This window comes from Rosa chinensis, chromosome 4 (genome assembly GCF_002994745.2).
Source record: "Rosa chinensis cultivar Old Blush chromosome 4, RchiOBHm-V2, whole genome shotgun sequence".
NCBI lineage: Eukaryota > Viridiplantae > Streptophyta > Magnoliopsida > Rosales > Rosaceae > Rosa > Rosa chinensis.
In genome coordinates, this window is record NC_037091.1 from 437,142 (window position 1) to 459,988 (window position 22,847).

The following is a 22,847-nucleotide window of genomic DNA, read 5'->3' on the forward strand; positions in this document are numbered from 1 at the left end:
GCTTTTTGTTTAAAGACTTACTTCAGTGCTCCTATTCACTCATTTAAGGACACTGTGTATACTAGGCTCTCACTAAGCTAATTACCTTAACTAGGTAGAGACGAGTTTTTACATTGTAGTTTTAGCCTTATTCTCATGTTCATAAATCATAATACCCCTAACTTTCCTCTCTCCTATAGATTGTAGGGTTCACCAGGCAGCCCTCCTTTTTAGCTCTGATTAATGAAGAGCGGTTTGGGGGTAAAAGAGAAGTAAGATACCTGTGAGTGACCGGTAGAAAGTTTGGTAGTTTGGACCACTTTTGTCTCCTGCCAAGCACTCTGCTAACTTAAGTGTGTTCCATTTGCATACTTCTTCACTTGCACTATGATCTGATGATTAATTCGATTTTAAGATCATTTATGCATATCAACCATGGTACTAAATACGTGGAACAAACCTGGTAGCTGATATGCGGTCATTCTTTTATTCCTCTCTCTGCTTTTTTTTTTTTTGGAAGGATTTAGACCTTGTAACTTCTCTTGCTTTCAGGATTGTTGTAACTTGTAATGGAAGATAAAAATAGAATAGTCCTTGTAATGTGTTATAGTTTAGCCTCTTTGGTGACTGTTTGCATGCAATATGATTCTTTGCTTCCATTGGGGTATAGTTCAGTTATTCTGTTTTTTTTCTTCCCTTGAAAATGATTCAATGATGTGGCAGATAGAAGGGGATATTTTGGCTGTAAAGAAAGCACTTGTTGCTGTCTCCGGCCGTCTTCAAGATTGTCCACCAGTTGACAAGACAAGGATGACTGGAAGTAGGCCTATTGAGACAGTTCCTCGTGAAACTTTACCTGATATTCGTGTAGATCACCTTTCACAGAGGAACTCAGTGATTTCCAATTTGCCGAGCAGCTCCGTGAGTTATGCTTCAGGAGTTTGTCTGCCATCAATAGAGGCTGAAAGGATCTCAACACTGGATACAAGAACACTCCAGCAGGAAGTTACTTTTAAGATTCTTTGCGCCAATGATAGGGTTGGGGGTGTCATTGGAAAAGGGGGTGCCATTGTCAAGGCTCTTCAGAATGAGACTGGTGCTACTATAAGTGTTGGAGGATCTGTGGCCGAGTGTGATGAAAGATTAATTACTGTTACTGCATAAGAGGTTTGTCATTTTGCAACTTGTCATCATTTTCTGTTCTCATTTCTGTATGTGCTAAACTGCTCATGGACTGTCATATCTGTTAGTAATATGTTTTATATTGGTTTCATCTTACCTAGAATCCTGAGTCCCGCTACTCTCCAGCACAAAAAGGTCTTGTTCTTGTCTTCTCAAGGTCTGTAGAGGCAGGCATTGAAAAGAGGCAAGACTCGAGCTCCAAGGGGTCACCTCTTATTGCACGCCTTGTTGTCCCGACAAGCCAAGTTGGTTGTTTGCTCGGAAAAGGGGGTGTAATAGTTTCATAGATTCGGAAGGTAACTGGTACCGGTATACCGATAATAGGTGGTGTCCAGGTCCCGAAGTGTGCCGTAGAGAATGACGAAGTTGTACAGGTGAATTTGCATTAGCTTTTATCTAGTTCCATTGAGTGCATTTTGTAATATTTGGTGGCCTGAAGTTGTTAAAATGAACCTGCAAGCTTTTCATACGTTTAGTTATAATCTGTTTTACAGGTGTCAAGAAATTTTTCAAGTGTGCAAGATGCTTTGTACAATATTACTGGTAGGTTACGAGATAACCTTTTCTCCAACACAGTAAATAATTCTGGAAGGAGGAATAGTTCAGCCGTGCTAACAGATACCAATCCTTATGGAAGACTCAGGGATCCTGGTCCTACTGGATTTCAGCCTTCTTCATCAGTTGGTGTTACTCATGGTCTCGGTCGACATACTACTCTAACTCAAAGTATGGATCATCTTGGACTTTCCCATAATTTAGATCATCCTTCTTCACCAAGGCCATGGGCATCACAGGTATGGTACTAATAATACCCTTGTGCATGCATGTGGTTTACTTGTTTTCTTTTCATTTGATTTGTGGATTGGGTTGCAGATGGTTGCTCCAAGGGGAATCTCAGATACTAGCAGGGGTTTGACTTCTCTTAAAAGTGGCTCGGATCTTGGTAGGTTAGTAATGTCGCACAATGCATAGAAAATTATTATATAGAGCTTATCTATAAATAGAGATGAACGTAGGTATCTGCTATCTCTGATTGAATTTGGGTTGGTGATACTACAAAATGAGTTGAACGATCCCAAAGCACTCGCAAGGCTAAACATACCCCCTCGAATGATCTCCCTTGAAATGTAATGTTCTTTATAGGTCCGGATTCTTACTTGACATTTGACAATGGCATGTCATATTTTAACCAATAAGAAAAGTTAAAGAAAACCTGCTGAAAACATTTACAAGACTTTGTTGGTTTGTTTCTCTATTATAAAGATTAGTGTTTTGACTATTTAACCTCATACACACACACACACACACACATATATATATATATATATTTCATGTTTTTCTGTCTGTCTTTACCTAAATGTACTTTACTTATGGTTACTAAAATATGCCTCACGTATCCTTAGGACATTGTAACATAACCGATTTGCATTAACCTCATACACACACACACACACACACATATATATATATATATATTTCATGTTTTTCTGTCTGTCTTTACCTAAATGTACTTTACTTATGGTTACTAAAATATGCCTCACGTATCCTTAGGACATTGTAACATAACCGATTTGAAGAGGTGCAAATCGGGGTCGAAATGAGTCCAATTGATGACCTACTTAATTCTTGATAATTGTGAGTATATAATTCTCGCCCCTTAGAAAGTTAGAATTATTGTCAATGATGAAGGTTGTTTTTTTTGGGTTTGGTAAAGAAAAGAATGAGCATAGATTCAACGGCTATAAAAGCGTGGGGTTTGCGGTATACCCGGCAGCGTTCCCTCCCTCTCTTTCTCTAACCGAATTTGCAGCATAAATGTCCCCGGCCACTCTAAATCCTCACCAACATTAATCTTCCTCTTCAGAGAGACATCTCTCAGCTCCCAAATTTCTAGGGTTTCTTCTCTGCACGCCTCCCAATGCGGACGCATACGTAATCTAGCTATCTACGTACACTGCAACGTACCTAGCTTATATATTCAATCAGGTTGGTCAAGGTTGCAACTTTATCTTCATTTTTTATCCAATATACCTGTTTGGAGGGAACAATTGCTACTATTAGGGAAAGATCCTCCTGTAATACATTAATGCATTTGTATGATAGCTAGCTTTGTTGAAGAAGGAGAATATTTTCCCATTCATATTTTATTTTTATCAATATCATTGAGTAATTTTCTGGAAGATGACATTTTGTGTATATTTATTTATTTATTTATTTATCTTTTGGATGAAAGGAGGTGCTAGATTTTCTCCATAATCTACTATGATTATATACTCGGGTGGGATTTCCTCATGATAGCATGATAGCCCTTGTTTAGCATGAGTCGATAGCATCAGATCATGAGATATGAGCGGTTTGATTTCAACTAAACATTTTTAAAGCTGTTAAATCACCTCATGATAGCAGGGTCAGCTAAATTTATGGATATGAAGTGAAAGATATAGGGACTATGTAGTGTGTTCTTTGTGAATGAATATCATCTACTATGAGATTGAAAGATTGCGCATATACGAAAGAAACTTTTAACTTTCTTTTATGATATTTAGTTCTTTGCTATGAGTAAGACCAGCTAGTGAACTACTTCTGACACTTGCTGAATATAAGCACATGAGTACCCCAAATATGCTTGTCATGTTATATTGGTTCATTTCTGCAAGACTAACATCTTGATTGACGAGATAGACTGCTAGTCAGGTTCTCGGATTTTGGTGACTTAGGGGTGTTGATGTAACCTTACACATTGTAAAGGACTTCACTTGATCTATATTTTCTAGACATTATACTGTGGTGAGTTGCATGATATAATGCTGAAGGTGGACAGGTGACAAGTTTAAATTTTTTGGGGGCAATGACATATAGGGTCATTTTTGTTTTCTTATAAAATTTTGCTTATTTAGAAACTTTATTTTTTATTTTGTTTTGCTTTCTTGTTCTTTTAGAACTGAGATCAAGTCTCATGTTTCTACTTTTGGTTGCAGGCTTTATCAGTTTTGAAATTGCAGAAGGGCAATCAAATGCTTGAAGATTACCCCAGATCTTTCAGAGAAGCAGCTGCAGTTTTCCAGCATGCTCAAGTGTGAGTAATATGAGAATAGCTTACTTTAGTGATAAGGCTTCGAACTTTTGGTGTTTTTTTTTCATTACTGATTCCTGGCACCTTATTTGCATTCATACAGATATGACTCTGACAAGAAAATTGTCAAGCATATGAGACCCATACCACAAGAGCTTGTGGAGTCCCTTGATGGAGAACTTGATTTCCTTGGATCGTATTTTTTTGTTATTTATTTCTTGTTGTTGTCAGGTTAAATTTATACTTACCTATAAGGTTTGCCTATTTCATATCACATTTATTTTCCTTGACCATAAATTGAACTAGAGAAATCCCTTCATCAATAGGCATTGCAATTGTTGAAAGAAAATTGGACCCCATAAGTATGGAGGTCTTTGATCATTTCCCTAGTTCCATTTCTAGACATCGGTCAGATCCCATTAAGAGCCAAATTACTCATCACTTTCAGAGATCTGAGACTGCTACTGTATCTACACAAGTCAGTAGCTTTGTGACCTTTTCCTATAAAACCAGAAAACAAGATAGTACTACGCCTAACTTGGTCTTCTTTGCAGAAATTTTGTCTTCCTTCCTTTAATTGTTACCTTGAAAATTCATGGTACTAGAATGCTAAATATTTTCTTATCTTGTGGATTTATCTCATAGGAATTTAGGATGGAACTGATGAATTAAATACTTATCTACACAAGTATCGCACAGAGTTAGATCAACATCTTGGTGCTCTTGTGGGGAGGTAGTGGTTTTGCCCCTAATTATCATTTTCTTTTATTTTGTTATCAGTAACTTCACTTTTTTTTCTTTTCTTTTTTTTGCTTTAAATTTCTGAAGCCATGGCAATAAGACCAGCTACTGAACTACTTCTCACACTTGCTAAATATAAATACATGAGTACCCCAAGTATGCTTGGTCATGTTATATTAGTTCATTTTTGCAAGATTGGCATCTTAATTGACGAGAGAGTTGGCTAATGAGGTTCTCATATTTCGATGACTTTGAGGTGTTGATGTGTTGTAGTTTTGTTGTTGATTTTTTTCGGGGCTTGATGCTATAAAATGTTTTCTGTGGCAGATATATAAGGAAGCTGAGAAGTTTGCTTATTAGAATGGAGCAAAGGTGGCTGTTGTTTATGGTGGAACGCCAATGGGTCAGCAAGTTTGTGTCTCTGCAGGCTTACTGGCCATTCCGTTTTCTATGACCACTTCTATGATTCGGGTGATTCCATTCATGATCAGATTGTGAAACTGGTACAGCAGTACACCTAGCTAGTTCCTTTATTAACTTGTGTCTTGTAGAAATTTTTCATTCATTAAGCATTTGAACTTGTCTGCAGATTAGTAGATATGAGTTATTTTGAACTGATGTTCATGATTAGGTTTGTGTACATGAGACAATGGTGGATTAATGGAAATTGCAATGAATGATTTTGGATGTGGATTTTATGGTTTCATGAATGGACAATTTTAATTTCCAAAATGCATGCATACCAATTGTAACAGAGGACTACTAATATATGTTATCTCAAATTGCAAGATACAACAAAAGCACACTAATGTGTGGTTGCAGCTGCACAAAAGCAACACAAAAACCAATTAGAAGTCTATTGTCTTTTTGGCAGTGGGACGACAGAAAATTGTAGTCTAAATGGCAAAACAACAACATAAGTTAGATGGAATTGTTGGCTAAAGAGTATAACAACAACAAATAAGTGTGGTTGGACTTGATCATAGATAATATAAAACACGTACTATTAGTGGTCCTTTTTATATTCAGATCACAAATATTTGTCGTCTTAATAACCTCAAACGACAGTAAATTGTCATTGTAATGAGACTGACATAACAGAAATAATATGATATCTATTGTCTAAACCATTTCCCAACATCACATAAGTACAATTTCAAAACCTTTCACATAACACTTAAATGTCATATAAACCTCCCTTGAACGACACTTAATTGTCCTCTGATGCACTTTGCGACCACAGATAATTGTTGTTTAAAGTCAATTTGCACAACATTTAATTGTTGTTGTATGCTAGAAGACACAATAGTATTTACAAAAGTCTGTGGTTGTTTTGTTTATCAGACAATACAAAAATGTTGTTTGAATGCTTTTAAAGATACAGATCACAATGTTCCCAAAATGCAAAACTCATCAGACAACACAAGACTTTTATTTTTTTATGTCGTCTGAAAAATCAGACGACAGAACACTTCTGTCGTCTGATGCCCCCAAGAGACGACACCGTACTAGACGACATATTTTTGTTAGTTCAGACGACAGAACAGTTCTGTCGTCTGAAGGCCTTTTTGGCATAGTGCGATGAGATGATGATCTCTTTTTTTTTTTTTTAATGTGGTAGCTTCAGCCTTTCACAGAAGATGAGTTGGAAGAACCCGTATTGTTTGGATCAAAGGAATGGGTTTATTTATACCCTTCTATTCCTTTCGATCATGTTCCAAGAACAAAGCCATCGATCATCACCTTCCTTCGAGTTTTTTGGATTGCTTGGGTCATTAAATGGATTAAAGTTTGTTTCTTGATGCTTTTACACCTAATCTATTTGCTTTTCTTCTCAATCCTTTGGTTATTACCTAGATTAAGAGCCCAGGCATCTTATTGTACAGTGGTTCTTGCTGGGTTTCTTCCATCCTCTTCCCCTATGTTCTTTATCTTCAATTTAACCGTATTACATGCCGATGCTTTGCTGTTTTCTGATGTCCCATCTCTTGTTTATAGTTCTGCATATATGATCATATCCATGTAAGTTTGCAAAATCTCAAATGTTATGTTCTCTTCTTTACGAGGGATGTTTGCCAGGTGTGATCTGATCATCCTTCTTAGGTCGGCTCAGCGGTGGTATTTAATTATGAACATAATTTCCGCTTCTCATTCCATAGTTATCTTGATCCACTCTTCCGTCCATCCTTTTTCTGCACTCGTTTTAACTCTCACTTTCAAATTATGGTTTCACCAAATTCATCTCCCCCGGGGCCTCCTCCCACAACTAGATCGATTCCGCTTCCTTTTGGGGAAGGAACCAGTCGTTATCAGCCTGGCTTTCCTGAATAAGAGATTCCAACTCCTCCACCTGCCTATAGGGAACATGATTTCCTAGCCCCACAACCTCAACCTTTTTCTCCTGTTGCAGTTAATCGTGGCCACTACACCATTCCTTTTACAGCTTCTCCTCCAATTGTTGACCTACTAGATGATCCTTCAGAATCTAGGTCCGTCGATGAAGGAAAATGATGTCTTGTTGGTCAAGTGTTCGGTCAGCCGGTTTAGGCTAAGAGTATACGGGCTCGGTGCATGGCCAGCTAGAAAGGCCTTCTCGGTGGATTCCAAACTCATACGGCCCGGATTGGATCCGAATTACTTTTGATTTTGAAGAGGATCTGATTTATTTGAATAATAAACCATGGTTTGTGCAAGGTCAAATCCTAGAGCTGAAGAGATGGACTCCAGCCTTTTGTCCATTCTGATCCATGTTGTCCACACCCTCAGTTTGGGTTCGTTTTCCTTTACTGCCTCTTCACTGCTGGACAAAAGAAAAAGTCATCAAGTTGGCTAATGCTGTGGGGCGCTGCAGAATGGTTGACATGGAATCATTGAATCCAGAAACCTCTCTCTTTGCTAGAGCTTGTGTGGAACTTGATCTCACTAAAACACAGCCTAGAGCTCTTCGCCTCCATGCCGATCCTTTTTCCAATAATTGAAGCTTATTTATCATAATTAGGAGACTTTATTTGAAGCTTGTTTTTTTTTTTTGTGGTCGTTTTGACAGTCCTTTGGGTACCTGCCCATCTCGTGCTCCTCGAAGGAACTACCTCATGCTACCTAGGCTTCCAAATGAACCCAAGATTATTCCACATCAGGACTCAAATCGTGTCTCCTGTGCTCCCACTAATCTACCTGAGGAAAATCTATTTATTTTATATCCGCGGTCCTCTGCAGAGGATGCCAACATCACCGAATCGAAACTCTCTACCGTCCAGACCTGCCCCAACACTGAATCGAAATTCCCTAACTCGTCCCAACTCCGTGTTTACTCGCTCTGGTTCTCGACCCAATTTTCGACATCCTGGTGTAACCTACGTCGATGCAATGCCTACTATCTATGACACTTTGGATTCTGGGTTCGGAGACCACTCTGAAGCAGCCGAGCAACACCCTCTGCCATCTGTTATTCTTGATGACTCCCATGCCTATGCCATTGAGGTAGCTGCTGCGGCTCCAGATCATGAGCCAGAACATGAGCCGTTTGTCCATCCTTAAGTGAATCCCCAGGAGGGGATGCAAGATGATGATTTAGCTGCCAATGAAGAATTAGACCCGGAGCTTGATAATCATGAAGACGTGGAGGAAAAGATAAAAGTGGTTGAGGTGAGTTCTGATTCTTCAACCTCTACTTTTTCTATGGACTCTGCTAATTCGATAATCACATCAGACACAGTTGAGTCTATTTATAATCCATATGCTGCCTCTTATAATGATTTCTTAATTCCATATCAATCTATGAATCATGCTTCTGTTCATTCTGTTAAGGATGATAATGAGATCAATAATGGCAATATTGTGGCTCTGATTGATGACTCTAGACAAATGGGATCCTCTGCTCTGTCTCATAACAATAGAAAATGAGGACGAGAAGATATTGATAACTTTGGTGCAGAACCTTCTTCTGCAAATATGTCTGAATGAGCATCATGTGTTGGAATTGTCGTGGCTGTTCACGACAAGGTTTTATGTCGCAAGCTACCTTTTTGAGATCTTTGCTGGCTTTTGACATCTTTTGTCTATTAGATACTAGGTTAACTAATGATGCAGCAAAGAGTTTGGCTGATAAACTACCGTTTTGTAAATATGTCTCCATCCCTGTTGATGGGCAATCTGGTGGCTTGCTTTTGTTGTGGAATATTTCAGTATATAATGTGAATGTGTTGGTTCCTCACTCTCACTTTATTCATTGTCATATTATGCATATCCCATCTAGTTCCCAATGTCATCTTACATTTGTTTATATGTATCCCCAGCAGCATAAACAACTACAATTGTTGAATGAATTGTATGTGTTGCATACCAATGTCAATCATCCGTGGATCCTTCTTGGTGATTTTAATTGTATATTAAACTTGACTGAAAAATCTAATGGTGTTAGAAGAACTAATAAATATATGATACAATTTAGGGAGTTTCTTAATAAAGCTGGGTTAATTTCTCTTCCTTACACGGGTAATGCTTTCACACTTGGACCAATAAACAACATGATGATGATCGTATTTGTGAAAGGTTAGATCGAGCCTTAGCTAACAGTTCAACATTGTCCTTGTTTCTTCATATGACACTTAATAATTTGCCAGTTGCTGGATCCGATCATGGTCCCATATTGTTGTCTTTCAACTCCCCAATTACTAAGAAACGCCGAGCCTTCAGGTTAGAGGTTATGTGGCTTCACCATCCAGACTTTCGAAACATAGTTCGGACTGCTTGGAGGTCTCCATCTGTGGGGACTTCCACAGAGAATTTTTTGTCAAAAGTCAATGCTTTTCAAGCACTAGCTAGAACTTAGAATGCTTCTGCATTTGGTAATCTTTTTCAACGTATGAGACAGTGACATGAGCAGATTCAGCACATTCAAAGCTATCAACCAGGTACTTCTCCTGACCCTAATGGATTTCTTGAATTTTCCTTAATCTCTCAACTTGAATCGTTGTTTCGGGATGAAGAATTGTTTTGGGCTCAACGTGCTAAAACTAATTTGTTACAACTAGGTGACAAAAATACAAGATTTTTTCAAATGAAAGCTACTATCCGTAGGAAAAAGAATCAAATCTTACGCATTAGGGATGATCTCAATAATTGGACCAATGATCAAGATCATATTACTTCAATCCTTATCAATTCTTTTCAAAAACCTTTTACGTCTTCTAGTCCTCCTTGTTCTCATGTGTTAGCATCTTTTCTCTCATTTATCCAACCTTGCATTTCTGAGCATGATAATGCCTCGTTATTATCTCCGGTTTCGTTGGATGATTTTTTTAAGGCGGTTCATATTATTGGAGCTTTCAAAACCACGGGTCCGGATAGTCTGTCTGCTATTTTTTTTCCACACTTTTTGGCACCAAGTCAAGGGTCCTTTATTTCAGTTAGTCTCTTATTTCTTTTCTTCAAACATTGATTTGTTTCTCATAAATCGTACTAACCTTGTTCTTATCCCAAAGACTGAGCACCCAGAAACTGTGAACCACTATAGACCAATAAGTCTTTGTAATGTTGGGTATAAAGTAGGGCTGGGACTAGGAACCGTAAAACCGGAGGAACCGCACCTAAAGTCTCGGTTCGGTTCTACGACATATGTGTTTGTAATTTTCTCGGTTCGGTTCTTGGCATTGTTTACACGGTTCGGTTCCGGTGCTTGTTTTTAAAACCTCCTTTGAACCGAAATATAGATGTCAGTGTATAATTGGATAATAAGGCCGAGCTTATTTCTGTAAAATAGACCCTTTCTCATGTGATCAGGCACTACTTGTATACGATTAGAACCTTCCATCTTATCTCATAATCTCCTATCCATTCGATCAAAACCCTAAAAATTTATCTCTTCCCTCAAACTCTCACTCTTTCAATCTCCATCCTAGATCAGATCCGACTCTGACTCTCTGACTCTCTCACTCTCTCAGCTGGTCAGATCCAGACGAGCGAGACGAACCCAAACGAGCTAGAGTGCGAGACGAACCCAGAAACATCGCATCTGCGATTTGGTTAATGTAGCTCTGCCTGGGATTTGGTTGATGATCCGTCTTCGATTTGGGCCATGGCTCAATGTAAGCTCTCAATCCTCCTCTTCCTTCTTAATTCTTATTCACTTCTCTTCGTAGCTATTATTTCAGATTTTCAGTCTTATAGAAGTTATACCAGACTACTAGAGGCATATTTCATCAATTTGAACCGATCTCTTCTTCTTCTTCTTCATAACTACTGGTATGAGATTTCTCCAGATCTATTGCATGGATTTGTGTTCTAGATTTATCAGTTTGCTGTGTTTTTAGATTTGTTGTTTGCATTTAAACTATGCAGTTTGCTATGCTTTGCCATCTTGATGTGTTTTGACTTTTGATAATGACATAATGTCATGTTGGATTGTTGATTTGCAGAATGCTGTTGGAACTTGAAAGAATCAAGAATGGTAGAATGCATTGTGGCATTTCAGGAAACTGGACAGCTTTGCATCTTTAGTGCTGTTTTGCTATGTGTACAGGAATCGGTTAGAACTCGTAACCGAACTGAACTAAACGGTTCCGGTTCCAAATCGGTTCCGGCAAAAAAAAGTAACAAAACCGAACCGAAAACAAATTGTCGGTTTCGGTTTCAGTTCTAACAAAAAAATCTAAAAACAGAACCGATCCCAGCCCTAGTATAAAGTCATTACGAAGATCATGATAACCAGGCTTCGTCCTTTACTAATTAGGCATATCCGAACCAAGGTGCCTTTGCCCCCGATAAGTCTTTCCATGATAACATTCTTATTGAGCATGAATTATTTTCGTCTTTTAAGAAACGTGGTAGGATGGGGTCTATCTCAATTGGGATTATTTGTTTGCTTGTCTACAGGCCTTTGGTTTTATAATCAATGGATAAGTCTAATAAAAAATTGTCTCACTACTGTCTCTTTTTCAATCCTCCTTAATGGTTGCCCGCATGGATCGTTTAAACCTAATAGAGGGATTCGTCAGGGCGACCCTCTTTCACCCTACTTATTTATTCTTTCTATGGAGCCTTTTATCTGAAGTCTAAATGCCCTTGCTACTAAATCTAAATCATATGTTGGTCTTTTGACTTCTACCCATGGTTTTAAGGTTTCTAATCTTATGTTTGCGGATGATTGTCTTATTTTTGCTAAAGCTTCTCATTCTGCGGCAACAAATCTTTTACGTACCTTAACTCTTTTTTCTGAAGCTTCTGGCCAGCACATAAATTATCACAAGTCCACTGTTTATTTTTCCAACAGTATTTTGGCCTCGGTAAAAAGAGATATTGCATGATGTTTAGGTATTCAGCATAAATCTTCTATTGGTAGATATCTTGGATTTCAAAATATTATTTGCTGGAAAGATCCTCTAAATTTTAATGATCTTACTGTTAAGATCCAGAAGAAGTTAGTTGTTTGGAAAGCCAATACACTATCCCGTGCAGGTAAGTTGACCTTACTTAAATCTAATTTGTTAGGGATGTCAAATCATATTTTATCTTGTTTCAAGTGTCCGCATATTTTATCTAATTATAATAATCGGGAATTTCGTCAATTCTTTCGGAGTAGTTCCCATGGCAATGTAGGTTGGCATCAAGTCTGCCTCCCAAAATCCAATGGTGGTTTAGGTGTCAGATTACCCAGCCAGTTTAATAAACCCGCTTTAGCTAAGCTTGGGAGGAAAATCTTAACGCAACCTCATAATTGGTGGATTCAGTTAGTTACTAGAAAGTACTTAAAACATCATCATCTATTTACTGTCCAGAAAAAAGCATCTAACTTCCTGGCTTGGAAAGGTATTCTTGATGCACGAGACTTACTATTGAAAGGTGTTAGGTGGATTGTTGGGGATGGGCATTCTATATTATTTTGGTCTTTTAACTGGGTATTTCCTTTTCCAATTTTCATTTTGTTGCCAGAAGATCAACGATTTCTTTTAGATTGGAATCTTACTGTGGCACATTTTATTAACAGTCATACTTGGGATATTCATGCTCTTCAGACTGTTCTGCCTCCCGATATTGTCCAACATATTATAGCCATCCCAATTCCAATACGTCCTATGCTGGATACGTTTGTTTGGGACCCTTCTTCTTTTGTTGATTTCTCTATTAAGTCTGCTTCTTGGCTTTAGACCCAGAATGTTCCTAATCATTCACGATCTTCATTGTTATCAAAAATGTGGAAGCTCAACATTGCTCCTAAAGTTAAAATATTTTCCTGGAACTTAATTTGCACGGCCCTTAAGACCCGAGATAAGCTTTCACTAGGCCAATAACGTCAATATACAACACTTTTTACACAACGAATTTTTTTTTTTTCGTTGTGTGATGAAGGAAAGTGAATCATACAACATGTCTAAGAAACTTTCGTTGTATAAGGCTGTTAAAATTTAAAAGTTTTTAGCTAGAAACTCACTGCACAACACTTAGAAGAAATGTTTGTTGTGTGAATGGAAAAAAAATAAGCGGCATATTTCCCTCTTCCTTCTGCTCAAACTCCCTCAAGTATAGTATAACAGTCGACTTGTATCTGTTGTATGACTGTAGCTTGCAAAATGTCATACAACAGTTTTTTTACTTTGTGTTGTCCAAATGAGGAAGATATATTGGGAAGGTTTGGATGTGCCCCAAAATGGCATTCATTCCCCCAAAGCGAACAAATTTTGATTGAAATGTAGGTTACATATATGTATTCATACAACGTAATTACTTACTTGTGTTGTCTGAATGAAAAACTCCTATCTCTAGCGCCAAAAGTGATACTTTGATTGCACATAAGCGGGAATTTTCCCTCTTTGCTCCCTCAGCTCAAATTGAATATATAGATAATCAGACAACATAACTTGATTTATGTGTTGTCTGAGTCATGGACACAAAAAAAAAGAATCAATTGCTTGCCTTTGACAAATTAATTAGGCTAGCTAGCTACCGTACCATCTCTATTCTGAGTATTATCTCACTCCCACTTAAGGGCCTCAGGCTGTTTCAACACTCTGACAAAAACTCTCCCTTTTCTTCGAGCTAGCACCCAAACGGCCAAACTCTTCCTCTTCAAAATTTTCTTCAAGCCAAAAAGCCATCACCCACCCAATACTGACATCAGTCTATTTGAATCACTCACTACTAAAAGGAAAATCTTTGATTGGGAATCCGGGTCTTCAATTTGGATTAGTAGGTTAGGGTTCTTCAATTGGAAACCCGATTAAGTTACTCTCTCTTTCTCGCTCGTATTCTCCGGCGCGACGCCAACAATTTGTCTTCTTCACTATAACAATCGTCGTTTCTCAACTCCTCTCTCACCTTCTTCACCTTTGCAACTGCCATGGAGGAGAGAGAAAGCACGCAGATGATAAAGAATTTGAGGAGAGAGAAAACAGATCTGGGATTTCTCTCTCATCCATTGTTAACGATCTGGGTATAATAGAGCTCCTGGTAGCGGAACCTCTCTTTTCTATCACCAAGTTCTCCTCTTGCCCTCACTGGTAACCTCTCTTTGATTTCATCATTTTCAAATCTTTAAATCTGTGGGTTATTCTCTGTTTTAAAGAAGGTGATTGAAATTTTTGTTCTTGACATTCAGGTGCCTTTGGGGGTAGTAAAATAGTTAACAAAGTCTTTCTCCCTTGTGATTGTTTCAGATGCTTTGGATTGTTTCAGATGGTTTTGTTATTTTCCAGGTACCATCCTTTTATTTCTATAGCCTTTGAAGGAGTTGTAAAATCTTCATATGTTCTGTAGATAAGAACTTTTTCAAAAACTAATTAGGTGTACATGAGGTAGCTGCGCTATAGTAGTTGTCTTTGAGTTATGCATCAGATTAAAATGAATGTAAAGATGGTTAGCAATTTTTGTCCTTGCAGACACATGTACATACCCCAGCCAAAAGCATTTGATCCTATTTGGATTCTACATCTGTTGGCATTTTAATCCTTTACCGATGATACTAGACTAGAAGATTAATTCTGGTTCTGAATCTTTCTCACCATAATTAATTTAGAACTCTTAGAGCACCTTGTACACGTAGGATTAAGCTTATGATGTTCTCTTTCCTATAGGATAGATTATACTCTATTTTTTAGCTTACCGGTTTCTTATTGTATTCGACATTATTATACACATAAAAAGTATAGAATGTTGCTCGATCTTCTAATATGGAAATACGGATGTCTGATATCATTGCCATTACTGCGATGTTGAGGTTTCCCCGGTCAACAGAAAGCTAAAGTTTCTTAATTATCAAAATTTGGATGTCTTGTTAGTACATTTGTTGTCTCAGCAGCAAATAGTCATCCATAGAAGGGCTTTTTATTTTTATATTTGTGGTAGGTCAATATTAGTCTGTATCTAGCTTTTGACCGAGTGACATACATTCCACATTCTTGGCATCAAGATTGTTGGTGGTGATCATAGGCTCAGCGTAAGTAGTCTTCTTGTCTCACTTTCCTTCTAATGTGGTCTTCCTTTTGTACTACTTACTATATAAAGGGAAGTACTCTTGTCTTTGAAAGAAATATTTTAGAAGCATTTATAAGTTAGCTACAATCTGCTTGCACTCTTATAGTCTAATGTGAACCATAGCTGGCTATGATCACAAGAATATTTTAAAGTAATATCTTTAAAATTCAAATACTCCCATCTTATAAGTGTGTAAGTCCTTCACTATCACTTACATACTTTGGCTACAGACATTCAGAAAATTGCAGGAAAATTTGAGAAAGATTCTTGTGAGTTTGTTTCATAAGTATCCCAAGTTTTTCATGCATCCCTCTTTTGAGTATAAAGTAGATGATCAAATTCATATTGCAGGTCAAGATTGTTGAGCAGGAAGAGATCTTTGTGAAGCAGAGAGCTGAATGGGAAGCTAAAAACAGGGGTCACTGCAACAAGGATTAGGTTTATAACTCTTTTCCATTCTAACCTGCTATCTTTAAATTTGGAGCTTGATGCTAAAGTACGTAGCATTAATGATTGGCTAAGTATGGACTATGTTCACATTTTACGTTTCATTAATGCCTGAGCACAGGTCTGAAAATGCCACTATGTAACAAACACATTGCTAGCGGATTTGGCTATAATATATATGTTTTGGATTTGATACTTTTTGGGTATGAATGATGTATTTCATATCCTTGGTAGTAGAATGAGAGCGGTGGTATCTCAAATTCTCATATGAAGTGTCTAGATTAAAAGGTTGCCTTATTTTTTATTTGTGATTCTCCCATTTTATGTTATAATGCAGTACATGTGTGGATATTGGTTAGTTAACAACTCCTTGTGATTTCAAGGGAGCTTTTTCATGGCTGATGGATATATCATGAATTGGTGGAACATGGTTCATGTATCTAAATACTAGATAGTGTTACATATGAGAATCAAATAAGAATTGTTTCTGATCATTGATACTTTGTAAAAACTGAGGCTTCATTACTGATTTTCTTGTCAATTTGAAAGCACATTCAGGCTTAATTACTGATTTTATCTTAAGTGCATATGGGTTTGATGGCAGATTAAATAACAAGCTTAATTCACTTTTCTTAGTTATTGTTTGATACTATAGACGATGAGGTAAGTAAACTGCAAATAGTTTTGGATATTAGGTTGTGCCTTCTTTCATTGCTTGGATTATAATTGAAATGGTGAATAACTGAATCAATGTATTGTGTAGGTTGGTGCTGCGTTTTCCATTGTTTACATATTTGGAGCTCCGGTCATGTTTGTTGGGTGTGGGCAATGCTACACAGACCTCAAAAAGTTGAATGTGAAATCAATTGTGAAGACTCCTTCGGGTAGAATGCTTAGATTAGAATGCTTTTGTTCTTTTAATGTTGCTTTGGATGATTAGGAAGTGCTCCCTTTTTACATTTGAAGTTTATAGTACGAGTTCGATTAATCATTTGATGTTTGCAATCAATTTTGTGTCCAATTAATCACTGTTCATTAGGTAAAATTGAGCATTAATAATGCACAAAGTTCAGGAAATGAAAATGATTATACAACTGATTCTAAATGACAATCCAATGTTGTCTCAGTACACAAAATTTGGGTATCTATATAATGCCATCTTATATATCAGACAATGGTTTTTCAAAAACTATGTTTTCTGATTTACAATCACACAACTGTAAAAATTGAAAGACGTTGTTCAAAACTAAGTCACACAACAACCATACTCTACAACTGAAGTGTGATGACAAATCAGAAGACACTGAAATTCAAAAAAACGTTGTCTGAAAATGCTTTCCAACAACAGCTTGAAACAAATTTTGTTGTCTGATGCATGCACCAGCCGTGCGCAACATGGCTGCACGGCAGCTCTGCCTAGCATCTGCCGAGGGAAGGCACAACACTTATAACAAAAATATGTTGACTGTTCTTATGTCATACAACGGTGCAGCACCGTTGTGTCATTTTTCATCACACAACGCTCCGATACACAACGGAGATCGTCCAAATCACAAAACGATTTTGGTCTGTTGTCTGTTAGCTTTTTTGGCCTAGTGTTTCTATTTATAACCATAACATTTCTCCATTATGTCCTTTTTGTGATAGCTCTTTGGAATCCATGGATCACTTATTTATGCGCTGCTCTTTTACAGTTCAGGTTTGGTCTTTGGTACCTACTTTAAATCTTTTGTCTTGGAATTGATCCTTTTTAGATTGGCTGGACCATATTGGGAATAATTATTCTGCTGCTTAAGACCATTTTGCTTCAAGTCTTTACATTGCTTGGGCCATTTGGCATAGCAGAAATAAATTAATTTTTAAGAATCTCCATATTGTTCCTGCTTCGTGTGTGTTTCAGGCTTATGCTTTGAGCTCCAATTATTTGAAGGCCAATCCTAGGTTCTCTCACTCAAAGATTTCACAATACTTTCATATTAAGTGGCAACCCCCTAACACAGATCAAGTGAAGTTGAATTTTGACGATTCTGTCAAGAATGGTTTGGTAACTATTGAATTTGTTATTTGTAATGAGGACGGTATCCCGCTTTTTGCAGCCAATAGGCAGATTGGAAATGCATCAGTGCTTGTAGCGGAAGCCACAGCTCTTAGAGATGGTCTCCATACTGCCTTGCTTCAACATCATACTCATATCATTGTGGAAGGGGACACCAAGTTATTAATGGACTGTGTTCAAGGACACTATCAGATTCCTTGGTGAATTAAAACATTACTGTTTGGCTCCAAAACCAGTTGGCGTGCAAACAGTCTCTTTTGAGCGTATGCGCAGGCGTGCCAGCACCGCGGGATGCAGCCGTCGGGGGAGTCCCTTGACCTAACTTCTTCTTTAAGCGTTGTGGACGAGGAGAGCACCAACATCGCCACAAGGTTCTTCTCTAGCCTTCCGAGAAAGGACTTCTTGCCTTACGGATAAGGACTTTGGATGTGATCTCTTCGCGTCACCGAATCGATACTCAACGCTGTAAGCTGAGCAGAGCAAGCACTGGGAAGTTTGGAGAAAGCACGGATTCTGCTAAAGCGTGACTTTAGCTTCGCTGGGTTGCGTGGGCGTTACCCTTGCTTCGCTGGGTGGGAGAGTCTCGGTGGCAGTAGTACTGGCAGTCGGCTCTTGGAGAGACTAGGTCTGGAAGTACGGTCGCTAGGTTGATCTGGTGATGCTGACAGTTAGCTCTTGGAGAGACTAGGACTGGTGCGCGGTCACCGGGTTTCAATGAGGTTGAAGATTTGCTCCGGGGAGGCTTTGTAATCGCTAGGATTGATTGATTTTTGAGAGAGGTAGAGGTCTCTTGCTGTGTCGTCTTTAGCCTTTATATATAGGCTGCCCATAGATTCACTTTCCAAATATGAATGAAATACTATATTTTAGGCCACAGTTATTGGCCTTGAATCAAATCAAAACTCTTAATAGTTTTGATATCTATCATAGGCAATAATTAATATTATCCACCTCTGTCACCGCTAGAATATAGGCAAAGATTAATTGCCTTTTAGAGTCTCACACGTAATCTTCCTCTTAGCAACGTAATTGCCCCAAGGACTGATTCTTGGATATTGCCTTCGCGAGCACTACGTAGCTCGTGGCATGCAATCATGTATCCCTTGTTTGTTGCAATTAAAGATAATTGCATCCTTCCATATACTGACTATTTGCATGGGAAAACATTGATTGGCTGGTGGCCCACTTTAATTGCATATATATGTGTAGCCCCACGTAATGAGCCATGCATGGATAATTATACATGCATAACAAGATTACGTATATCATATAATAATCCTTGATGATTGCAAGCAAGGTGATTGCATTCTTCCTTCCTCTCCCACGTCCAACTACCATCAATTGCATGAGAAAGCTTAGCTGGGCCCACCTTGATACTTAATTGATCAACCAATGACCTTAATTGCATGGTAAGTATATATGGCCAACTCGATCTTTGCGAGCACCTTAATTTTCTTCGCGAGCAATCTTTAATTGTAATATATATATTTTCAGCTGCAAGTCCACGTCATTTATTCCTTAAGCAATAAGAACTCATGCTTGCACATCCACATCCTTCCCTCCTGCTCAATCTTGGTAATCAATCAAATCATCATATTTAATTATCAAATATTTGATAATTAATTTTAAATCAATGAATATCCAGATTCGCTTCAAAATTGCTTGGCCTCCAAATAGGCTTTATTTGGTCTCTAAACAATGTATTCCGAACTTGTCGCAAATAAATAGCTTGGTCACGAGTATTGGCCCGAATTTCTTCGAGTCCCCCTTATCGGGAAAAAATGTTATTTTGGGTTCAAAAAATTACTTCAGGATATTAAGGCGCTTACTCTACAGTTCCAATAAGTAATCTTCAAACATGTTTATCACGAGGCAAATTTTGTTGCGGATCGATTAGCATCGGCAGCACATAGTTCTCATAATCCTTCTGTTTGGTTTTTATGTTTGCACATTTTTGTGTTCCCAACGTTCCACTTAGATCAGCTGAAGGGGGTGTGGCTAGAGGTTTTGTTTTCTAGTTCCCGTTTGGTTTTTTCAATCATTAAAAAAAAAAATAAAAAATAAAAAAAAAAAATAAAATCCAGATTCAACGACTTATACTGCCTACGAGAGACATGCAGCGCCATACTCCCAAAGAGCAGTACGACTCCAACCTGAATACTTTGACTCATGAGAGGCAAGCATGACCCATCAAGGAAGTCCCAGAGCACCAAACCAAAAGTCCACAAGAAGATGAGATAGCCGAGCCCAATCTACCAAAGCAGTGAGCCCAATATGCCATGCATGCCATATCCAAATCAACAAACATAATCTGATCCACCTGCCGCGACGGCATCTACTCAGAACCAACGCCATAGCCTGCCGCACCAACCCACAGTAAGCCAGCTAGGCTACATTGTAATGGTGTCCGTGACTTGAGGCATTCTATCTATATATATATATATATATATATATATATATGTATATAAAAGCCAGCTAGGCTACATTGTAATGGTGTCCGTGACTTGATGAGGCATTCTATATATATACATATATATATATATAAAAGCCAGCTAGGCTACATTGTCATGGTGTCCGTGACTTGATGAGGCATTCTATATATATATATATATATATATATATATATATGAATTCCCTGCACGCCATGCAAAATCATCACGTCTTTGTTTACAAACGTCGGCTAATTTGATCTCATTTCATTATCGATCCTTCTGTGATCCGGAAACTGTAAAGAATTCGAATAGTCTCTAAACCACAATGTAAAGATCGACATGTTATGTAGTGTATGCATGCTTCCTTTTGATATCTAGTGTTCCACGTTGATCGAGTTTGAATGTCACTTCGTCTTTCCTCTTCAAATCATTCATATCATTATATGTATAATTTATGAACTCCTAACTAAAAAGGATTATAAATATGATGCACGAAAGACATAATTATATAGATGTATATATAATGGCAACCTAAAAGGCTAAAACGTTCTTCGATCGTTTCGATATCTGCAAGCTACTGAAATCAGTCAAGCAACAACTCTTGCCAATTTCAGCTAGTCACATCAGTGGTTTGACAATTTGTTGATGTGAATTAGCTTGCGAGTGCCAACTAGTTGTTTTAGTAAGACTATATATCTCATCGCATAAGTATCACACGTTATCAGTAAAGAAATTGAAAGGAGCATGTACATCATAACGTAAATAGATCTTAACTTGATTTGGACCTTGGAAGTTGGAACTGAATATCACGCAGAGTACAGAGTGCAGTACGTATTACTCGGTGCCTATATATCACAAGAAGTTCCCTCTTATTTAGGGCTTGTGTGTGTGTGTATATATATATATATGTATGTGTGTGTCTCTATATATATATATATATATATATAGTGTGTGTGTGTGTCTAGATAGGATCTGTATATCAGATTTTATCCAGAGCGGAGCTTCGCTTTGAAATTAATGTGTGAAGTTCGAGTTTTGAGTCATTTTTCGATCACATATTCACATCTCGATTGTTCAGTTTTTAGGTACTACTGTATAGATCATCTCTGCAAATTTTCAGCCAAATTAATGATCGTTAATGTATCTAACTCGCTTAAACCAATAGACTGACTGAATCTATCAACCTGAACCGTACTAGCTTTAACGCAGTTATCAATGCCTTACCGATCATCAATATGGCTGAAAATTTGCAAAGATGATTTATACACTAGTACCTAAAAACTGAACGGTCGAGATGTGGATATGCGACCAAAAAGTGACCAAAAACTCGAACTTCACATGTTAATTTCAAAATGGAGCTCTGCTCGTGCGTGTGTGTGTGTATATATCACAAGAAGTTCCCTCTTATTTAGGGCTTATATATATATATATATATATATATATATATATATATATATATATATATCTCCACATATGCCTCCACCTATATATCACAAGAAGTTCCCTCTTATTTAGGGCTTGTATATATATATATCCACATATGCCTCCAAATATATATGGTACCTTTACTCGTCTGCACCCCAGTAGATGACAATCGATCATATCTCTAAAGGAGATTATTCTTGCATTTTCAAATGAGTTCGGACAGCTTACACTCGTGCAGTCGTGCAGCATAGTTTCAGAATGACGCTGACAAGAAACACAATTATAGAGAACTGTAACTTGTTTAAGACTTAATATTTGAAGGGTACGGTTGGTATAAATTTCAAGGACAATTTTTAAATTTTGATTTAGAGAATGAATGATTTCAGTCAGTATATATGCTACACTATATCAAAGCAAGTTGAAAGAAGCATTTCACGTTTTCTAAAATCAGCATGACACAGATGTAGACTTGATATCTTGCTTAAGTACTAGATGATCCTTTGAATTGAGAATTGTTTAGATCAAAGAAGAAGAAAAAGAAGTTGGGAATTAGGCATATAAAATTAATGTTTGCTAAGTGCATACTCCCATCCCTATTAGTATTGTTCGGCAGGAACTGGATATTCCATTAAGAAGCCAAACGAAAACTACATGTATGTAATTAAGCAAGTACAACAAAAGGAGGAAGGCCCAAAGAGCACCAAGTACACCTACTCTTCGTAGCTAACTCCAAATTAGAAGGAGACAAAAGAATTTTAAAAATAGAGCTAGCACTAGGGCTGCCACTTGGTTTGGTAATTACCAAACTGACCGAATACCAACCGATATTTTAAGTTTGGTAAACTGACTGTTTGGTAACTGAGACCGATAAAACTGAAATTGAAAATTACCGAAAAAGTTGGTTTAGTTTTGGTAAATACCGAATATACCGATTATCTAAATATTCACTTTATATACTATGGTTTTCAATACACATACATGTATATTAAGAAATAAACATAAAATTTTTCATAATTGTATGAACATTACTACATATACTACATTA

At 37.5% G+C, this 22,847-nt stretch overlaps 1 long non-coding RNA gene and 1 pseudogene across 4 annotated transcripts; both read left to right on the forward strand.

The window, feature by feature from the left end:
• The first annotated feature begins 671 nt into the window (after positions 1–671).
• Positions 672–2,083, forward strand: LOC112200470 (annotated as a pseudogene).
• Positions 2,084–2,989: 906 nt separating this feature from the next.
• LOC121053002 lies at positions 2,990–5,662 on the forward strand. 4 transcript variants are annotated; one of them, XR_005810497.1, is made up of 6 exons: positions 2,990–3,147; positions 4,140–4,237; positions 4,338–4,465; positions 4,561–4,712; positions 4,880–4,967; positions 5,303–5,662. It is a non-coding gene; the product is annotated as an uncharacterized LOC121053002 (long non-coding RNA). The 4 variants fall into 4 exon arrangements; XR_005810496.1 differs by having other exon boundaries at positions 4,338–4,758; XR_005810495.1 differs by having other exon boundaries at positions 4,338–4,712.
• The last annotated feature ends 17,185 nt before the right edge of the window (positions 5,663–22,847 follow it).